The 16,106-nt window shown below is 45.7% G+C and overlaps 1 protein-coding gene across 1 annotated transcript in view; it reads left to right on the top strand.

Moving 5' to 3' along the window:
- Positions 1 to 7,598: 7,598 nt before the first annotated feature.
- The window catches only part of LOC106611717 (dystrophin-related protein 2), a 237,994-nt gene continuing 229,486 nt past the window's right edge, over positions 7,599 to 16,106 (top strand). The window contains exon 1 of the mRNA XM_014212218.2: positions 7,599 to 7,969. The gene's annotated coding sequence lies outside the window, so the exon portion shown is untranslated. The remainder of the gene's footprint in view (positions 7,970 to 16,106) is intronic.

Raw genomic sequence — 16,106 nt, 5'->3', positions numbered from 1 at the left:
CAGGTGACAAAGGAATGGATGAGACCTGAGGCAGGAATTCCTTTAACCACAAAGTGGTATATTTACTGGGTAGTTTGTGCTGCATAACAAGGAAACAGAACATGTATCCAATCAAATTAATAATCAGAAGTCAAATCATTCTCATTAACAATTATGTAATTGAGCAATTCAGTTCAATAAGAATTCAACAGGAATCGTCATTTAGGCTCATAACTATTCATCATAACCATGAGAATAATAATACTAATCAATCAATTATTCAATCTACAATCAATGTGATATCAGAATTTATCAATTTAGCAAATAAGAATGTTTCCGATTTCATCTTTCCAGGTTTGTCTTCATATTTACATGTAATTTCATTACATTTCAACCAAATGTCAATGGTATAATTGGCCTGTGATGATCTATAGGGTCGTGATTTTTGTCCATTGACATAACACAATAGGTTTGAAGCGGGTGCTCCAAGCCGCGCTCCGGGTAATAACTAAATAACTGATGGCCCGCACTCTCTCAATCGCAACAGATAGTTCAGATGAAAGGTAACTGATTCGGTGGATTTACGTTGATTCATGTACACACAGAATATCTGGATTAGACGGAGTTGAGGAAGAGAAAGCAGCGAGGTCGGGTGGTGGCGATTTCCTCCTTTTAATGAGTTGAGATCTGTCGGACATTTCCACCTGACCTAATTAAAGCGCCCCTGGCCCAGCTGAGCAAGTGTCCATGAATTAACGGGCGATTCCACCAACTCCATGGGTCTTTCTACAGCCACCCCGGAAATGTGTTAAATTCCACACTCCTCAAAAGGCTCATCGTTCCACGTCCTCTGTCTTCTCAGGGAGAGGAATTAGTCAGGCAACTGGCCGGACATATGTCTGGTTCTTTACCTGGATCTCCACTGATCTAACTTGACCTTCAGTCCCAGGCATGGTCTTGGTGATATGGCCCGCCGGCCAGGAGGCTCAAGGCAGTTGAGGGTCCACTATCATCACTACTTGGCCAGTGTCCAGGCTGGCTGTTTCTTTCTGCCATTTTCCTCTGTGCTGTAGGCTTGGTAGGCAATCCTGAATGAATCGGGCCCAGAAATGGTCAGCCAAGATCTGGCTGTATCGCCACCGGCGTCTGCCAACGAGGTTGGTATCAGCATACGTGGCTTGAGGAAGTGAAGCATCTCGGTGCCCCATCAAGAGCAGATTCGGTGTAACTGGATCGGGGTCAGCGATGTCTGCAGAGAGATATCCCAATGGTTTGGAGTTCAGTATCCCTTCCACCTCCATCAGGATGGTCTGCAAGACAGTTTCAGTGACAGTTTGGTCCCCCAGAACGACTCGTAAGGCCGTCTTCACAGATTTGATCTCTCGCTCCCATGTTCCTCCAAAATGAGGAGCTCCTGGAGGGTTAAATTTGAAGGAGATTTGTTGGTTCATCAGTTGACCCTGGAGACTTGGTTCTATTGCTTGGAAAGCTTCCTTCAACCTGGCTTCTCCTGCCTTGAAGTTTATGCCCCTGTCAGCCAGGATCTCCTAGGGTTTCCCCTGTCGGGAGATAAACCACCTTAGGGCCATGAGGAAGGCTTCAGTATCCAAACTCTCCAGTATGTCCAGGTGGACACATCTAGTTGACAAACACTTGAACAGAATGCCCCAGCGCTTTTCCACTTGACAACCTAACTTGATCATAAAAGGGCCAAAGCAATCTACTCCTGTTGACCAGAAGGGGGGTTTGAGGAGGCGCAAGCGAGCCGGGGGTAAATCTGCCATTTTGGGCACAGTTGCTCCGGCCCGCCATCTCTGACATTCCATACAGCCGTATTTGTGCTTCCGAATGGCTCCTCGTCCTCCAAGTATCCAGTACTTCCGCCTCATCTCCCCATAGACTCTCTCTGGGCTGGGTGGAGAAGCCTCTCATCAAAACTCTTGATGAGGAGGCTGGTGAGAGGGTGTCTGGAGTCAAGGATAATTGGGTGGATAGCATCGGGATCCAAGACTTCTGCTTGGCGCAGCCTCCCTCTGACTCTGATCACTCTGAGGATTTTGTGTTACTCTGGGGTAAGAGAGAGAAGACTGTTGTCCTTAGCCACTTCCCTACCAGTTTTCAGAGCTTTTAGCTCCTCAGGGGAGCTGACTGCTTGTGCATGCTGTAGGAGTAGTGTCTCTGCAGCAGGTGAAGTGGGTATGGAAGCTACCCCATCTAAGGTCTGGTTTGTGGCGGCGATCAGATCCTGCAGTGTCTGGGATTGTGCTGGGTCAGGAAGAGCTGTTGGCTTCGTAGCGATGCTGTTGCATTGGTGCGGACTTCTTTAACTCGTGAGCTTTAGTTGGTTCACGGCCTGGGGGCTGTCGGCCACTCTTTCTCTGGTTGGGACAAGAATGGTGGTCCCAAGCTCCAGCGATGGGGTTGAGCCAGTTCCTTAAGGGTTTTACCACGAGTGATGTCATCAGCAGGATTGTTTACGCTGTCAACATACCTCCAGTTCTTGACTTCTGTTAGGTCTTGGATTCAGAGGAACACCTTATACCTGCAGGACTCCGACTTGAGCCAGGTCAGTACAGTGGTCAAATCACTCCAGTAGATGACCCTTTGGATTGGAAAGGTGAGCACGGCTCACAAGGTGGAGGCCAACCGGACTCCGGAAAGGGCAGCACTGAGTTCCCGCCTAGGCATTGACAACTCCTTCTTGGGTGCGACCCTGGACCTGGCCATGACAAAATAGACATGGGTGTGGCCTGCCGTATCCTCCACTTGCCCCATAAGCGTGCTCCGAAGCGTCACAGAACACATGTTGTTCCAGGCTTGATCCCAGTTGGTCAGCACAGGGTGCCACATACACCTTGGCATCTGGACATTAGATAGCTCCGACAACTCTTGTTTCCCAACAGAGCCATCGTTCCACTAGGTCAGCCGGGTGGATCGGTTCATCCCAGTCCCTCTTGGTCTGCTACAGGTCCTGGACTAAGACTTTGGCCCAGGTTGTGTATGGCAGGATATACCTGAGGGGATCATATTGACTGGCCAGGGTCCGATAGATGGTGCGCAGAGTGGGGGTTTCGGTTCTCAGGGCTGAGCGGTGCTTGTACCTCAGAGTATTCGGTACACAGCTCCATCTCAGTCCTAGAGTGGGCTCTTGTGGGCTAGCACCAGACTGCGATAGCCATAGTTCACTGCTACTTGACCTGGCTTGTGGCGGGAGGTGCTGGATAACCTCCGCTCTGTTGCTCGCCCACTGTTTGACCTTGAATACCCCTTTGGACAGGTGATTCCAGACTTTACCAAGGAGTGCTTTCGTTTCCACAGTGGATGGGATGCTCTGTAAGCAGTTATCTACATAGAAGGCATTCTCCACTGAATCCCAGACTTCTGCGTCACTGTCTGGGTTCTCCCGTGCGTGTCTCTGCAGAGTGTATATGGCACAGCAAGGACTGCATGTGGTCCCAAATGGGAGTACTGGCCATTCATAGATGTTGGGCTCTGCTTCTCGTTCCATATCTCGCCATATGAACCGGAGCAGTGTGGTGTCAGAAGGCAGCAGACGAATCTGATAAAACATGGCTTTGATGTCTCCACTGATGGCCGTGGAGTGCTGCCGGAACCGGAGAAGGACACCGAACAAGGAAGGACCTAAGGTTGGTCCGGGGAGTAGACAGTCATTCAGGCTTTGAACAGCGGCTTGGAATGAACAGTTGAAGACAAGTCTGTACTTCCCACCGTGTTGCTGGATAACATGGTGAGGGAGATACCAGGATTCGCTGAGTGGGCTTCCCTCTTCATGAGCTGTCATTTTGGTGACATAGCCTGCCTTCACAAGGTTATGAATCTCTCGGTTATGAACTTTAGCAAACTCAGGATTCTTCACCAGGCGCTGCTCCGTTCCACAGAGTAGTGGGAGTACAGCCCGTGTCGTGGTTGCCAGAGGAGGATGGTTGGGCACCTGTAGCAACGGGGTTGCGTACCTCTGAATGCCATCCATTTCAGTGGTGGTGGTGCGCTTCTCCAGGAGCTCTAATGCATAGGAGTCATGTTTCAAGCGGGTGACCTCCTTTAGCTTCCGGTTGGAGAAGGTGTCCATCTTTCAGAGCATTGCCACATTCCGTAGGAGGTCAGTGGCTGGACAGGGAGATAGAGCTGGACTGCTCCTGGTGAAGAGGACTTGCTGTGACTACAGCTTGGGTGGAGAGAAGTAGATGGGCTGGACCTTGCACAGCCCAACCCAAGGATGTATGGACAGCAACGGGTCCTCCTTCTGGTCCAGCTTGTGTAGGCTCGGTCGGGGTGATGAGATGTGGGTGGTCTGACCCAATCAGGATGAGTGTCGCAACCCTGGCCAGGTTAGGAAGAGGCAATCCTCGGAGATGAGAATATTGCTTCTGTAGAACACTCACCAGGCAGGAGTGCTCTGCGAGATTCAGGACATCTGCCGTGAAGGTATTTGTGATGTTATAGGCTACGTCCCTCACGTCCTGAAGGTGAAATGCAGAGGATCACGGCAGATCCTTTCACTTGGATAACATCATGTCGCACCATTCTGAGGTTAAGGGTCTCGGGGTGTCCCTTCCAGGTTGAGCTGCCGGGCAGCAGCTGGGAGAATGATTGTTTTTTTAGACCCATCATCTAGAACGTTGAATGTATCCATGCTCCTCCTTTCGCTTGCAGAGTGACCTTTACCACCTTAAACATTACCCTTGGAGACCGGTTCTGCTGGTCGAGATAGAGCTCCTTTGCGGCTCCTACCATGAGCATAATCTGCTCCTTTGGTGCTTGGGGAATTACATCATGCAACACTGTGAGATGGATTTCCTCGATTGCAGGGTTTCCTCAATGTGCAGGTCTCCGCTTTATGGCTATGAGCACACTTGTAGCATCGCTCGCCGGAAGTTATCCAGGCCTTCAATTGGGGTTGAGTGAGCTTTTGTACCCTGGGCTATGAGCCAAGGAAATGCCCCTTACTATTGCAATAGGGGCAGTAAGGCTGGAATTTGATGTTCTTGCTCTTGAGAGAGGTCTTCTTCCCGGGTTCCTCCCTTCCGGGTTCCTCCCCGGCTTCCCTATTTAAGTACATGGTGGTGGGATTTGGCCTTTTATGACCCTCCTTGCGTTCAAACTCATTCCTTACCCCGGAGGCTGTGGCTGAGATTGTGGCCTGGTGAGCAATGCTCTTCGCCCTCGACTTCACCTGCAACCATTCTGCCAGCTCTCTGAGAGCATAGGTGCTTCTCGAGCCCTCTTTCAGGATGCCCTTGTTCATACAATGTTCAATGAAAATGTCTCTGAGGTAGGCTGGAAGCTTCCTAAGAAGCCTGTCCACGTGGGAGCCACATTTCAGCTCGTTCCTGTCTTGTCCTTCAACGGATTGGAGCATCGAGGTCAGGGATTGGACAGCCAGGGAGAACTCTTGGAAGGCAGCATGGTCTCCCATTTTGATTGGAGATGTGTTCAGGATGTTGTTTAGTTAATTCTGGACTAGCTGGCGTGGCTCACCATATCTTGCTTTCAGGGCCTGGAGAGCGGCAGTGCATGGTGTTACAGAGTGCATCAAGGATTTGGCCAGCTTGTATGCACTGGGAAACTACATGTGATCCATCAGTACTTGGTATTTGTAGCGTTCTGACAGATGACTGTGAATACCCAGTAGGCACTCAATGCAATTTCCAAAGGGAACAAATTCACTCCCCGCTCTCAAAGTATGGCAGCTTCGGTCTGGGAATTCCATAGGCTGAGGCTACTAGCAGTTTCATGATGTTGGCTCCCTCTTATGGTTGCGTGAAGGATAAACCCGGGACTGCTGATGAGCTCACTGTGGCCTCATTGGGCCTGTCCCCTACTGTCCCAGACCCTCTGTTGGTGGCAGCCTGACTTGAGTGAGAGCTCCCCCACCTGATGGTTGATGACTGGCCTGGCCCAGGCCCTGGACGAGAGGAACGATTTGCCATTGTTGGTAATTGTCAGAAAGGCGAAGGAGAGGGGCTTTGGCTAGATGGAGGAGGAATGCTAACTGGTGTCACTGTCATAGAGGGCATTGGTTGAGCGGCCTGTCCCCCGTGCTCCGTGTTGGCTGTTGACCTCGGAGCCTTCGGGGACTGTGTGCCATGCTGTACCAGAGGAGCAGATTGGGAAAGAAAGGCAGACAGGTCAGGTCCATGTGGAGTGGTGGTCAGGTCAACTCCCTTTCTTTGGTTCAGTCATTATTCATCTCGAAGGACCATTGAAAGATTATTGTGATCTGTGTGGATAGCTGGACAGGTAGGATGACTGACAGTAGTGAAGGTGAACAGGTGGTCATGGGTCAGGTGACAAAGGAATGGATGACACCTGAGGCAGGAATTCCTTTAACCATAAAGTGGTATATTTACTGGGTAGTTTGTCTGTGCTGCATAACAAAGGAAACAGAACAACAGCAATTTGGGCTCAACTATTCATCATAAGCATGAGAATAATACTACAAATAAATAAATCAGTTATCAATTATTCATTCTACAATCTCAATCAATTTGATATCAGGACATCAATTCAGCAAATAATCAGAACGTTTCCAATTTCATCTTTTCAGGTTTGTCTTCATATTTACATGTAATTTCGTTACATTTCAACCATATGTCAATGGTATAATTGGCCTGTGATGATCTATAGGGCCGTGATCATTGTCCATTGACATAACACAATAGGTTTGAAGCGGGTGGTCCAAGCACCGCGCCGCGTTAATAACTATAAACTGATGGCCAGCTCTCCCAATCACAACAGATAGTTCAGATAAAAGGTAACAGATTCGGTGGATTTACGTTGATTCATGTACACACGGAATTTCTGGATTAGACGGAGTTGATGAAGAGAAAACAGCGAGGTCGGGCGGTGGCGATTTCCTCCTTTTAATGAGTTGAGATCTGTCGGACATTTCCACCTGAAAGCGCACCTGGCCCAGGTGAGCAAGTGTCCATGAATTATTGGACGATTCCACCAACTCCATGGGCCTTTCTACACCCACCCTTAATCCACACAATATTTAATGATCCTAAACCCACCCTGCGGATATAACCACGGGGCCTGCAGGTTATGAGTCAACCCGCACATCACTAACATAGTGGTATAGCAATGTCAATGTAATGGTCCATTTCACATGAATTACCGACAGTTTACCAATCGATCCATCATAATTAAGTGTTTTCCCTAAAACAAATTCCCGCCGGGAGTGTCAGAGGAATCGGGATCTTCCCGAAGCATACATAGATGCATATAAATGATAAATTAAAAGGGACCGTAATTTGAGCATTGCTGTGTCTAGACCCCATTTTATGCAACTAAGTACCTCGATTTTTCAGCTGAAAGTTTAGCTCTGACAGACTTTTAATTGTGTTTTTAATCTTTGAATACCCCACACCCTTATTCTCGGATTTTATGAGACCTGTGTCACTGTTCCCATCTCTGGAACCAATAGTCTCCCTGGTGTCTGGAACTATCCTGCGCCTGTTTTGTTTGGCCCCTTGTTTTGAGGGAGGTAGAAAACATTGCCTGAATGCATAGGATCCTTGAGTACAGTATTCTGTAGTTAGACTAGCTATATCACAGGACAAGGAAACTCCAACTAAAGTCGCCTTTCATGGATGATGACTGTCAGTGGATATGTATTTCCAACATTTCATATTACATTCTGGTACGAAAAGTTGACAAAAATGTGAAAAGTAAAAATTTTTAAGGCAGATTTTTTATGCGCCGAACTCATTTGAATAGCTGCGCGGGCCACCTTAAGCAGGTCTCTGATGTCAACAGCAATGAGAGCGAGTCTCCAGCGTAATAGCGCTTCTCTGACCTGAGTAGTGTTCAGCGGTTTGAAATGTTTATCTTCGCATCAGTCTCTGCGCAATTTTCGTCTTTTCCCCAATTCATGGGTATTTCAGTCTGCGAGACAAATCTATTAGGCTATTCCGTGGTACTTTGAGACACTACCTGAGCCAAATCTCTGCCGGACAAGAGAAAGGTAAGATTACATGCATCCCAAGTATGGATTTCTACAATTTGTGTTTAATTAGACCAGTGAAAGCAAGTAAATGTGTTTTGCATTATATTATTATCTATAAGTCACTGACATAACACGACATATTCGGTTCTTGTGTTAAGTTTATTTTTGTGGAAAACATTAAATCAACGTTTTATTCGGGCGTCATGCCTAATGCCCGATGTTGTGCCCGGTTGTGCGGGTTAGATGAGCTGCCGGGCTTTCAATAGACTCAGAAAAAAACCACAGAATATAGGCTTCTGTCTGCATTAGGTATTGTAGGCACAATGTTGATTAGATAAGAATAATACACTCCTTGCTTTCCGTTCGGCGTGATTTTGGCAACGGGCGCAGCAGACGACTTAATCAGAAACCAAAAATGTGTGCGAGCACCTTAACCAAATTTGAACTGTTGCACATGCCAAGATCAGTTTTGTCATGTCATTCGATTTGCACATTTTCATGGCATGTTGCATTTTCATTATTTGTAGTCTCAATGGAGAATGTTTCTTATTTGGGCATCGGGCTATTAAGCTTCCCGATGTCCTGTGACACCGGTGAATTCAAATATAAAGGCTAATCAAGTGTTTCAATATATAGGTAAAGAGGTTTGTCTGACTCTACTGAGAAGAAACATAAATTGACACTGGGGATAAAATCTAGTAGTTTCCGTTTGTATTCAATGCGTTTTACCCCATTTTATAGATGACAGTACTTAAATAGGAGCTTGAAGGTTCTTTATAAAGCTGCATTGTGAAGCATTCTTTGATCATCCTACAGCTCGAAAAGCTCTCTGTGCTAGTGGCAGTTTAGTTCAGTAAGAGAGATGAACATGAAAGTGTCTGGGAGCTCCAAGTGCTGCATTAGTAATAACAGAATAATGCCCATAAACAGGGAAGTAGGCTGTATGTGTGACATGAAGAAATGCCATTTACCATATGCTTTTATCTAAAGCGACTTACAGTCAGTCGTGCATACGTTTTTTTCGTCATGTATGTGTGGTCCCGGTAATTGAGCCCACCATATTGGCGTTGCAAGCGCCATGCTCTTCCAACTGAGCTACAGAGCACCATCCTACCCAGGAGGGAATGGGTGATCTAGTATGTGTGAATGGGCGATGTGGTATGTGTGATATACAAAAGAATACAATTGGTTTTGTGATGCTATAGTTTATTGTGCTTTATCTGCATTCAGTGTATCAAAAACTTGTTGGCTATAGGGGCTCAGTATTCATCTGAAACATGTTTAAAGGGATTAGGAGCAGTCAACGCCTCTCCCTTCCAGCGGCCCCGAGGACAGGTTTTCATGGCTATGCATTTTCTTCACACTCCTAGGCTATCTGTATTTAGATTGCTCTATGCATACTGTATACTGCATATCTCCAAATTACCATGCTCATTATTGTACAAGCCTCTACTTTTCTTTATAGAACACAAACTGTCAGCCCCCTACAGCTGCTGATGCTGATAGTGATGGTGCCATTATGTGTAGATTATTATTCCTTTTGACAGGTGTGAGAGTCTGTGTAGGGCAGGGGTGCAACTTTCACTGGGGACGGGGACATGTCCCCCCACTTTCTGAAATTGCATTTTTGTTCCCCCCAGTTTTATCATTCTAATGTGATACAAACAAGGCCAGAAAGATGGTTGGCGATGGTTGGAGGTCCACAATATATGTTGTTTAAAATTATACTGTCTAGGAAATCATAGAAATATACATAACAAACTTGACCATTAGTGATGGAAAGTTTGGCTCATTTCGTTCATTTGAATCAGCAATGCCTAGAGTACGCAGGAAACCCTACATGCGAATGATGAAGTAAAAACTGTTAAGAGTCATAATTTACCAGTAGTGGTGCGTGGGTAAAATCACTGGGGAAGCCAGAAAAAAAGCCATATGACATCCTATGTGTTGTGATAATTGCCTTGTTTGCTCTATAAATCCTGTTAGTTCATGTGCCTTGAGCCCGTGATGTATAGACCTAAGGCCAAGACAATAAGAAGACACAGTGGCAGAATTTTCCCTCATTAAAATGCAAATCAATTTATAACATTTTTGACATTCGTTTTTTCTGGATTTTTTGTTGTTATTCTGTCTCTCACTGTTCAAATAAACCTACCATCAAAATTATAGACTGATCATTTCTTTGTCAGTGGGCAAATGTACAAACTATTTCTATGCTTCCCGTTCTTACCTTTCGTTTTTGCATCTTTTACTTTCGGTTTGGTAGCTGAAAATTCATTTTTTTTGTTTATTGAAAATATATTTCACAGCAGTTTAGATAGTACAATGATTCTCTACAGTGCTTGTTTTGTCACAAACTAAATTAGGCAAACTATTAGAATAGCAACCAGGAAAAGGCGGAGCAATTTCTTTACATTGCACATTAAAAATGTAAATTTAAATGTCAATGGTGTACAGGATAAATTGCAGTGGTTTGAAGGGCTAGTTCCATTCTATTACTTATATTTCTATGATTTAAATTACACCCACCCTGTCTTCAAGAGCATGTTGTGTCTCAACCTATGACAGGCACAACACAAAAAACCCAGATTATGTGAAATAGGGTCTTCAAAAAAGAATACAATTGTTTGACAACACTGTTTGCAAGCTTTTAATTATATCAAACTCAACCGGTTCTCTTTTCCAGTGACGAAGACATGGACGTCTCATCATGGTACAATGGGGTAGACAAAATGGGTCAACTTTAAGCACCTTTATCTCCTGAATGTTTTGACATTCAGGTCTAAAAAGTTACTTTCTGACCACTTCTTCCATGGGAAAACACGCATGGAAAGGGATCAAATGGGATACTGTCAAAAAGTGATTGAATTCAAATGGATTTACCCTGTAATGTTCAAGTCAACCACAGACGCACCGTGCTCCTCAGGGAACAGTATATATCTGCTTTCTTTTCACAGTTTGTTTACTGTCGACCCTTCAGACGCATGGATCCTAAACATGTATTATTTATATGGGTGTGTAGTAGTAGGCACAGCCTGTGCCAACGAGTGTCTGAGGCTCCAGCTTTTCTTAATTCAGGAGAGTGATCTGAAAACGTCAGTCACTGTTAGTCTCTTTGGGGTCTTCAGGAACTCTAGCCGAGCGTTAATAACGAGCATCTACCAACTGTTACTCTCTGACATTACATATTCTTGCTTGATGTCTCTGTTCAAACTGAGTCAGATACTGTAGTGCTTCTGGGAATAATCATCTTCCCAATAATGTTCCCCTTCCTGTCCAGGGGCTTTATGCAGCAGAGTAGGATGTGCCTTGTGGAGTCAAGAGGTCAAAGTGTCATTGCGATTTAATTACACATGACACCAGCCTTGATCCTATTGATGACACTCTGCTGCTTTTTTTCTGGCATGTAAACTACACATAGTGTTGTAGCAAACCCCACAGTGCCTGGGGACTGGAGACAAAGGCACAGAGTCACGTCCTCTGTCATCGTAATCACTCTATCCAACAAAAGAGACACCAGACAGTCACGCCAACCGACCCTAGCCCGGTCGAATAAAACGTGACAGTGCTGTGTCAAGCCCCCCGGTAGAATCACAGATTGTAGGGGATTTTGGTATTGTAGCTTGGAGCACGCTCCCTTGCTCCCTTGGCCTCCAGACAAGTGTGTGCACTCAAGCAGTACAGAACAGCCACATCAGCCTTCACCCCTGCCCCCTCTTCATCATCCTTACCCCGGGCTGAAAGGAGATGAAGGCAGGGGATAGGGAGGGAAAGAATGGGGATAGAAAGCAATTGGCTAACTCTATAAATCCAATGCACCTTGGGTACCTAACCCCGACCATGGTGACTGGGAGCTATTATTTAGAATCTGGTAACCGATGCTCTCCTATTAACATTGAGTAGCTTGGCGTCTGCCGGTTGTCTCCCGTGACAACTTTATGCCTGTTATTTACTGCCTGGCACTGCAGACCTTGCTCTCTGAGCCGCTGACAGAGCTAAGCTCAGTGTGGAGGCTCTGCGTTCAAACCAAACTACCACTCCTTATTACGAAAGAGCAGGGAGTGAAGAGGGTGTGTGTTTGTATGTTTGCTGGTATGGGTGGGTGTTTTGTATAGTTTGTATGTGTGTGTGTCTATACAGTGCATTCGGAAAGTATTCAGACCCCTTGACTTTTTCCACATTTTGTTACATTACAGCCTTTTTCTAAAATGGGTTTAATTGTTTTTATTTCCTCATCAATCTACACACAATAACCCATAATGACAAAGCAAAAACAGGTTTTTAGAAATGTCTGCAAATGTATTACAAATTAAATTGTTAAATATTACATTTACAGAAGTATTCAGACCATTTACTCAGTACTTTGTTGAAGCATCTTTGGCAGAGATTACAGCCTCGAGTATTCTTGGGTATGCCGCTACAAGCTTGGCACACCTGTATTTGGGTATTTTCTCGGATTCTTCTCTGCAGATCCTCTCAAGCTGTCACGACTTCCGCCGAAGTCGGCTCCTCTCCTTGTTTGGGCGGCGTTCGGCGGTCGACGTCACCGGCTTTCTAACCATCGCCGCTCCATTTTTAATTTATCCATTTGTTTTGTCTTGTTCCCTGCACACCTGGTTTTCATTCCCCAATCACACTACATGTATTTACTCCTCTGTTCCCCCTCATGTCTTTGTGTGTGAGAGTTTCGTGTTACGTGTCATGTTTGACGCGCTATTTCTGGTGTGCGTATATTCCGTGTTTATTTCACGAGGTATGTTTATTTGCTTGTACATATTATTGTGACTGTTTGCGCGTTTTGCACTTTGGCATGTTGGCTGGAGGTTTTCGACGCAGTGCGTCCGTCTGTTGGATTCTCCTGCCTAAATAAAGTGTGCGTCTGTTCACAACTCTCTGCTCTCCTGCACCTGACTCCGTTCCCAGTACGCACACCATTGACACAAGCTCTGTCAGGTTGGATCGAGCGTCGCTGCACAGCTATTTTCTGGTCTCTCCAGAGATGTTCGATGGCGTTCAAGTCCGGACTCTTGCTGGGCCACTCAAGGATATTCAGAGACTTGTCCTGAAGTCACTCCTGGGTTGTCTTGGCTGTGTGCTTAGGGTCGTTGTCCTGTTGGAAGGTGAACCTTCACCCCAGTCTGAGGTCATGAGCGCTCTGAAGCAGGTTTTCCTCAAGGATCTCTCTGTACTTTGCTCCGTTCATCTTTTCCTCAATCCTGACGAGTCTCCCAGTCCTTGCCGCTGAAAAACATCCTCACAGCATGATGCTGCCACCACCATGCTTCACCGTACAGATGGTGCCAGGTTTCCTCCAGACATGACGCTTGGCATTGAGGCCAAAGTGTTCAATCTTGGTTTCACCAGACCAGATAATCTTGTTTCTCATGATCTGAGAGTCCTTTAGGTGCCTTTTGGCAAACTCCAAGCGGGCTGTCGTGCCTTTTTCTGAGGGGTGGCTTCGGTCTGGCCACTCTACCATAAAAGCCTTATTGATGGAGTGCTGCAGAGATGGTTGTCCTTCTGGAAGGTTCTCCCATCTCCACAGAGGAACTCTGGACCTCAGAGTGACCATCGGGTTCTTGGACATCCTCCCTGACCAAGGCCCTTCTCCCCAGATTGGTCAGTTTGGCCGGGCAGCCAGCTCTAGGTAGAGTCATTGCATACATTCCTAAAAACCTGTTTTTGCTTTTCCATTACGAGGTATTGTGTGTAAATTGTTTTATTTAATCCATTTTAGAATAAGGCTGTAATGTAACAAAATGTGGAAAAGGTGAAGGAGTCTGAATACTTTCTCAATGCACTGTGTGTTCCATGTATGTGTGTGTGTTTTCTGTGCGTGTGTTTATGCACGTGAGCGTGCATGTGTGTGTGCGTGATTTATATGTTTGCTGGTGCAACGGGGCTGGGGGAGTGAGTTGTCACAGACTTTGTGAGCTATGCTCCAAAAGAGGTCATACGTTCTGTCTAGCCTGTCAGGCTTCAGTGCTCTGCTGTTCTGTTTAAGCTTCACACAGCAAGGTGACGTTGTATTTCTCTATCCTGTCATCCTGAGCAATATTGATGCACATGCTTTTGGTTCCCTTCCTTTTGTCTCTACCTCGGCGTAAACACACAGAGGGGGCTGAACGCACGTTTTCCCCTTCTGGATAAATATTTCACAAGCGTTGAGTAAATGTTCAAATAAATGCCTGACTGTTGAGGCTTTTATCAGTTATTAATGATTTATTATCGCCGATCCATTGTTGTCCTTGGGCCTTCTCGTTTCCACTACAAAGGCTGTATAATTAGTTGTTAATCAGCAAAGACGGTAATGTTAATTTAATGCTGCATTTTCTAGCCCCCGGTTTACAAAAGTGCATCTAATCCCAATTTATGTGTAAAGAAGGACTGTATAATGAAAACTCCTCTTGTTTCTGTTATCAAATGTGCAGTCCCAGGACCGATGGTGAATAACAATTAGAGCAGACTACGGCTAGCCTGGTTAAACCAGACTGAACTCTTTAAGTGAAGTAAAACAAAAGTGAGTGCAGTCTGGCTTTACCAGGCTAGGCTACTGCAGTGGCCCCCCTGTAATTTGTCTTAATGGCTCCAATTCAGTTCTGCATCTAACAACTATCCAGGCCCTAATGGTCTTTCTCTGCGTTTATTCCCCAGGAACTATTAGTCTGCAAAACTCTGCTGAATATTTAAAGCCTTGTGACTGTTTCTATCATCTTTGTTTAATCTGCGACCAGCAGTATTTCTTGTGTCTGATGTGGAGGGTCTGTCATTAGTAGTAGTGTCGGTGTTAGTCACTTCTCATCTGGTAATGTGCTAACGTGTTCTAATTAAACCAGACACGTCGTCATCTGCCTTTTCAAAATGTCTCATCCGACGGTTAGCGGCGCGACCTGGAGCTGGGTTTGGTCCCCTGCTCTGTTCTGTTGTCTCCCCCTCTCTCCTGTATTATAGCGTAGAGGCTCGCCTCTCTCCCCTCCGCTTCTTAATATTCATGGAGCATTCTATTGGTTCTATGCAGAGGGTAGACTACGCACTGAGTGGAAGAGGTGTGTGTGTGAACAACTGAATATGCATTGTCTTTACATGTGGGGGCAATTTTGTTGTATGATTGGTTTTCATGAGGGAAATGGATGCCTACATGCAGCGGATCAGGAAATGGGAGGGACTGTTTATGATGATTACCTTGAGTCCTAGGGTTTCATTTCATTTTAGAGACATGATGGAGTGTTTATGGAAATTTGAAATGTGTCCTTTTCCACATACAAGGTGATGAACTCTTTTCGACATACAAGGTGATGAAACACTCCTGGATTTAAAGGTGAAAGACTGAGTGTGTGCTAGTTTGTGTCTGTCTCTGTGTGTTTTGAGGGGTAGAGAGAGCGAGCGCTTTAGGAAACCATCTCTGGCATGTCTTCAAAGGAGCTACTGTCTCTTTAAAAATTGATGAAGCAGTTTCATCTATTGTTCTCTGACAGACACAGTAAGCTATGTAATGCTCTCCCCTTCTACATGCATGATTGGAGAGATCTGCCTATAGAAATGAGTTAATTTGATGGAAATCTTCAAGATTTGAATTGGGGGAACTTATCAATTTCATAGGCAAATCACCAGTCTTTGTAGGGCCTAACTCTTGCATGAGAATGAATCCTGATGAGTAGAGTTAGGAGTGGAAGTTCTATTGTTGGGCCTCTGGTTGTTTAGGGGATAAGAGTGTGGGATTCCCATGATACCCTGGCCTTTCATTTGCTCAGTGAATTGGACCTTGTCATTCAAAGGAGGGAGATAATGTTTGAGAATGAAAGGCTTACCAGGCCTTGAAGATGTCAGTTGAAAAGGCCTGCTTTTGACCGCCTCCTAGAGAGCATATGAAAGGTATGTCCCTCAAAAAGGGCATTATGGCTACATTAGTTCCTACCAGAGAGACCTCCGACTCTCTTCAGTACTTACTTAAGGAGCCATGGTCTAATTGAGTGTCGAGGGACAGGTCCTGTGTGCTGAATGATACTGTTTGACCTCCTAAAGAGAGAGGGAATGTGCCAGTGTGAGTTTTTGGTCTGAATTGTGTTGGTTGTAATGCGACTGTGCTGTGTGCCAGGGGCTGGGCCGGTCGGTCAATACAACAGCCCCAGATCCCAGGAGGAGATCATTTTTCAAG

This window comes from Salmo salar, chromosome ssa09 (genome assembly GCF_905237065.1).
Source record: "Salmo salar chromosome ssa09, Ssal_v3.1, whole genome shotgun sequence".
Lineage (NCBI taxonomy): Eukaryota > Metazoa > Chordata > Actinopteri > Salmoniformes > Salmonidae > Salmo > Salmo salar.
The sequence above is the reverse complement of the archived record's forward strand: the minus strand, read 5'-3'. Positions and strand labels throughout refer to the sequence as shown.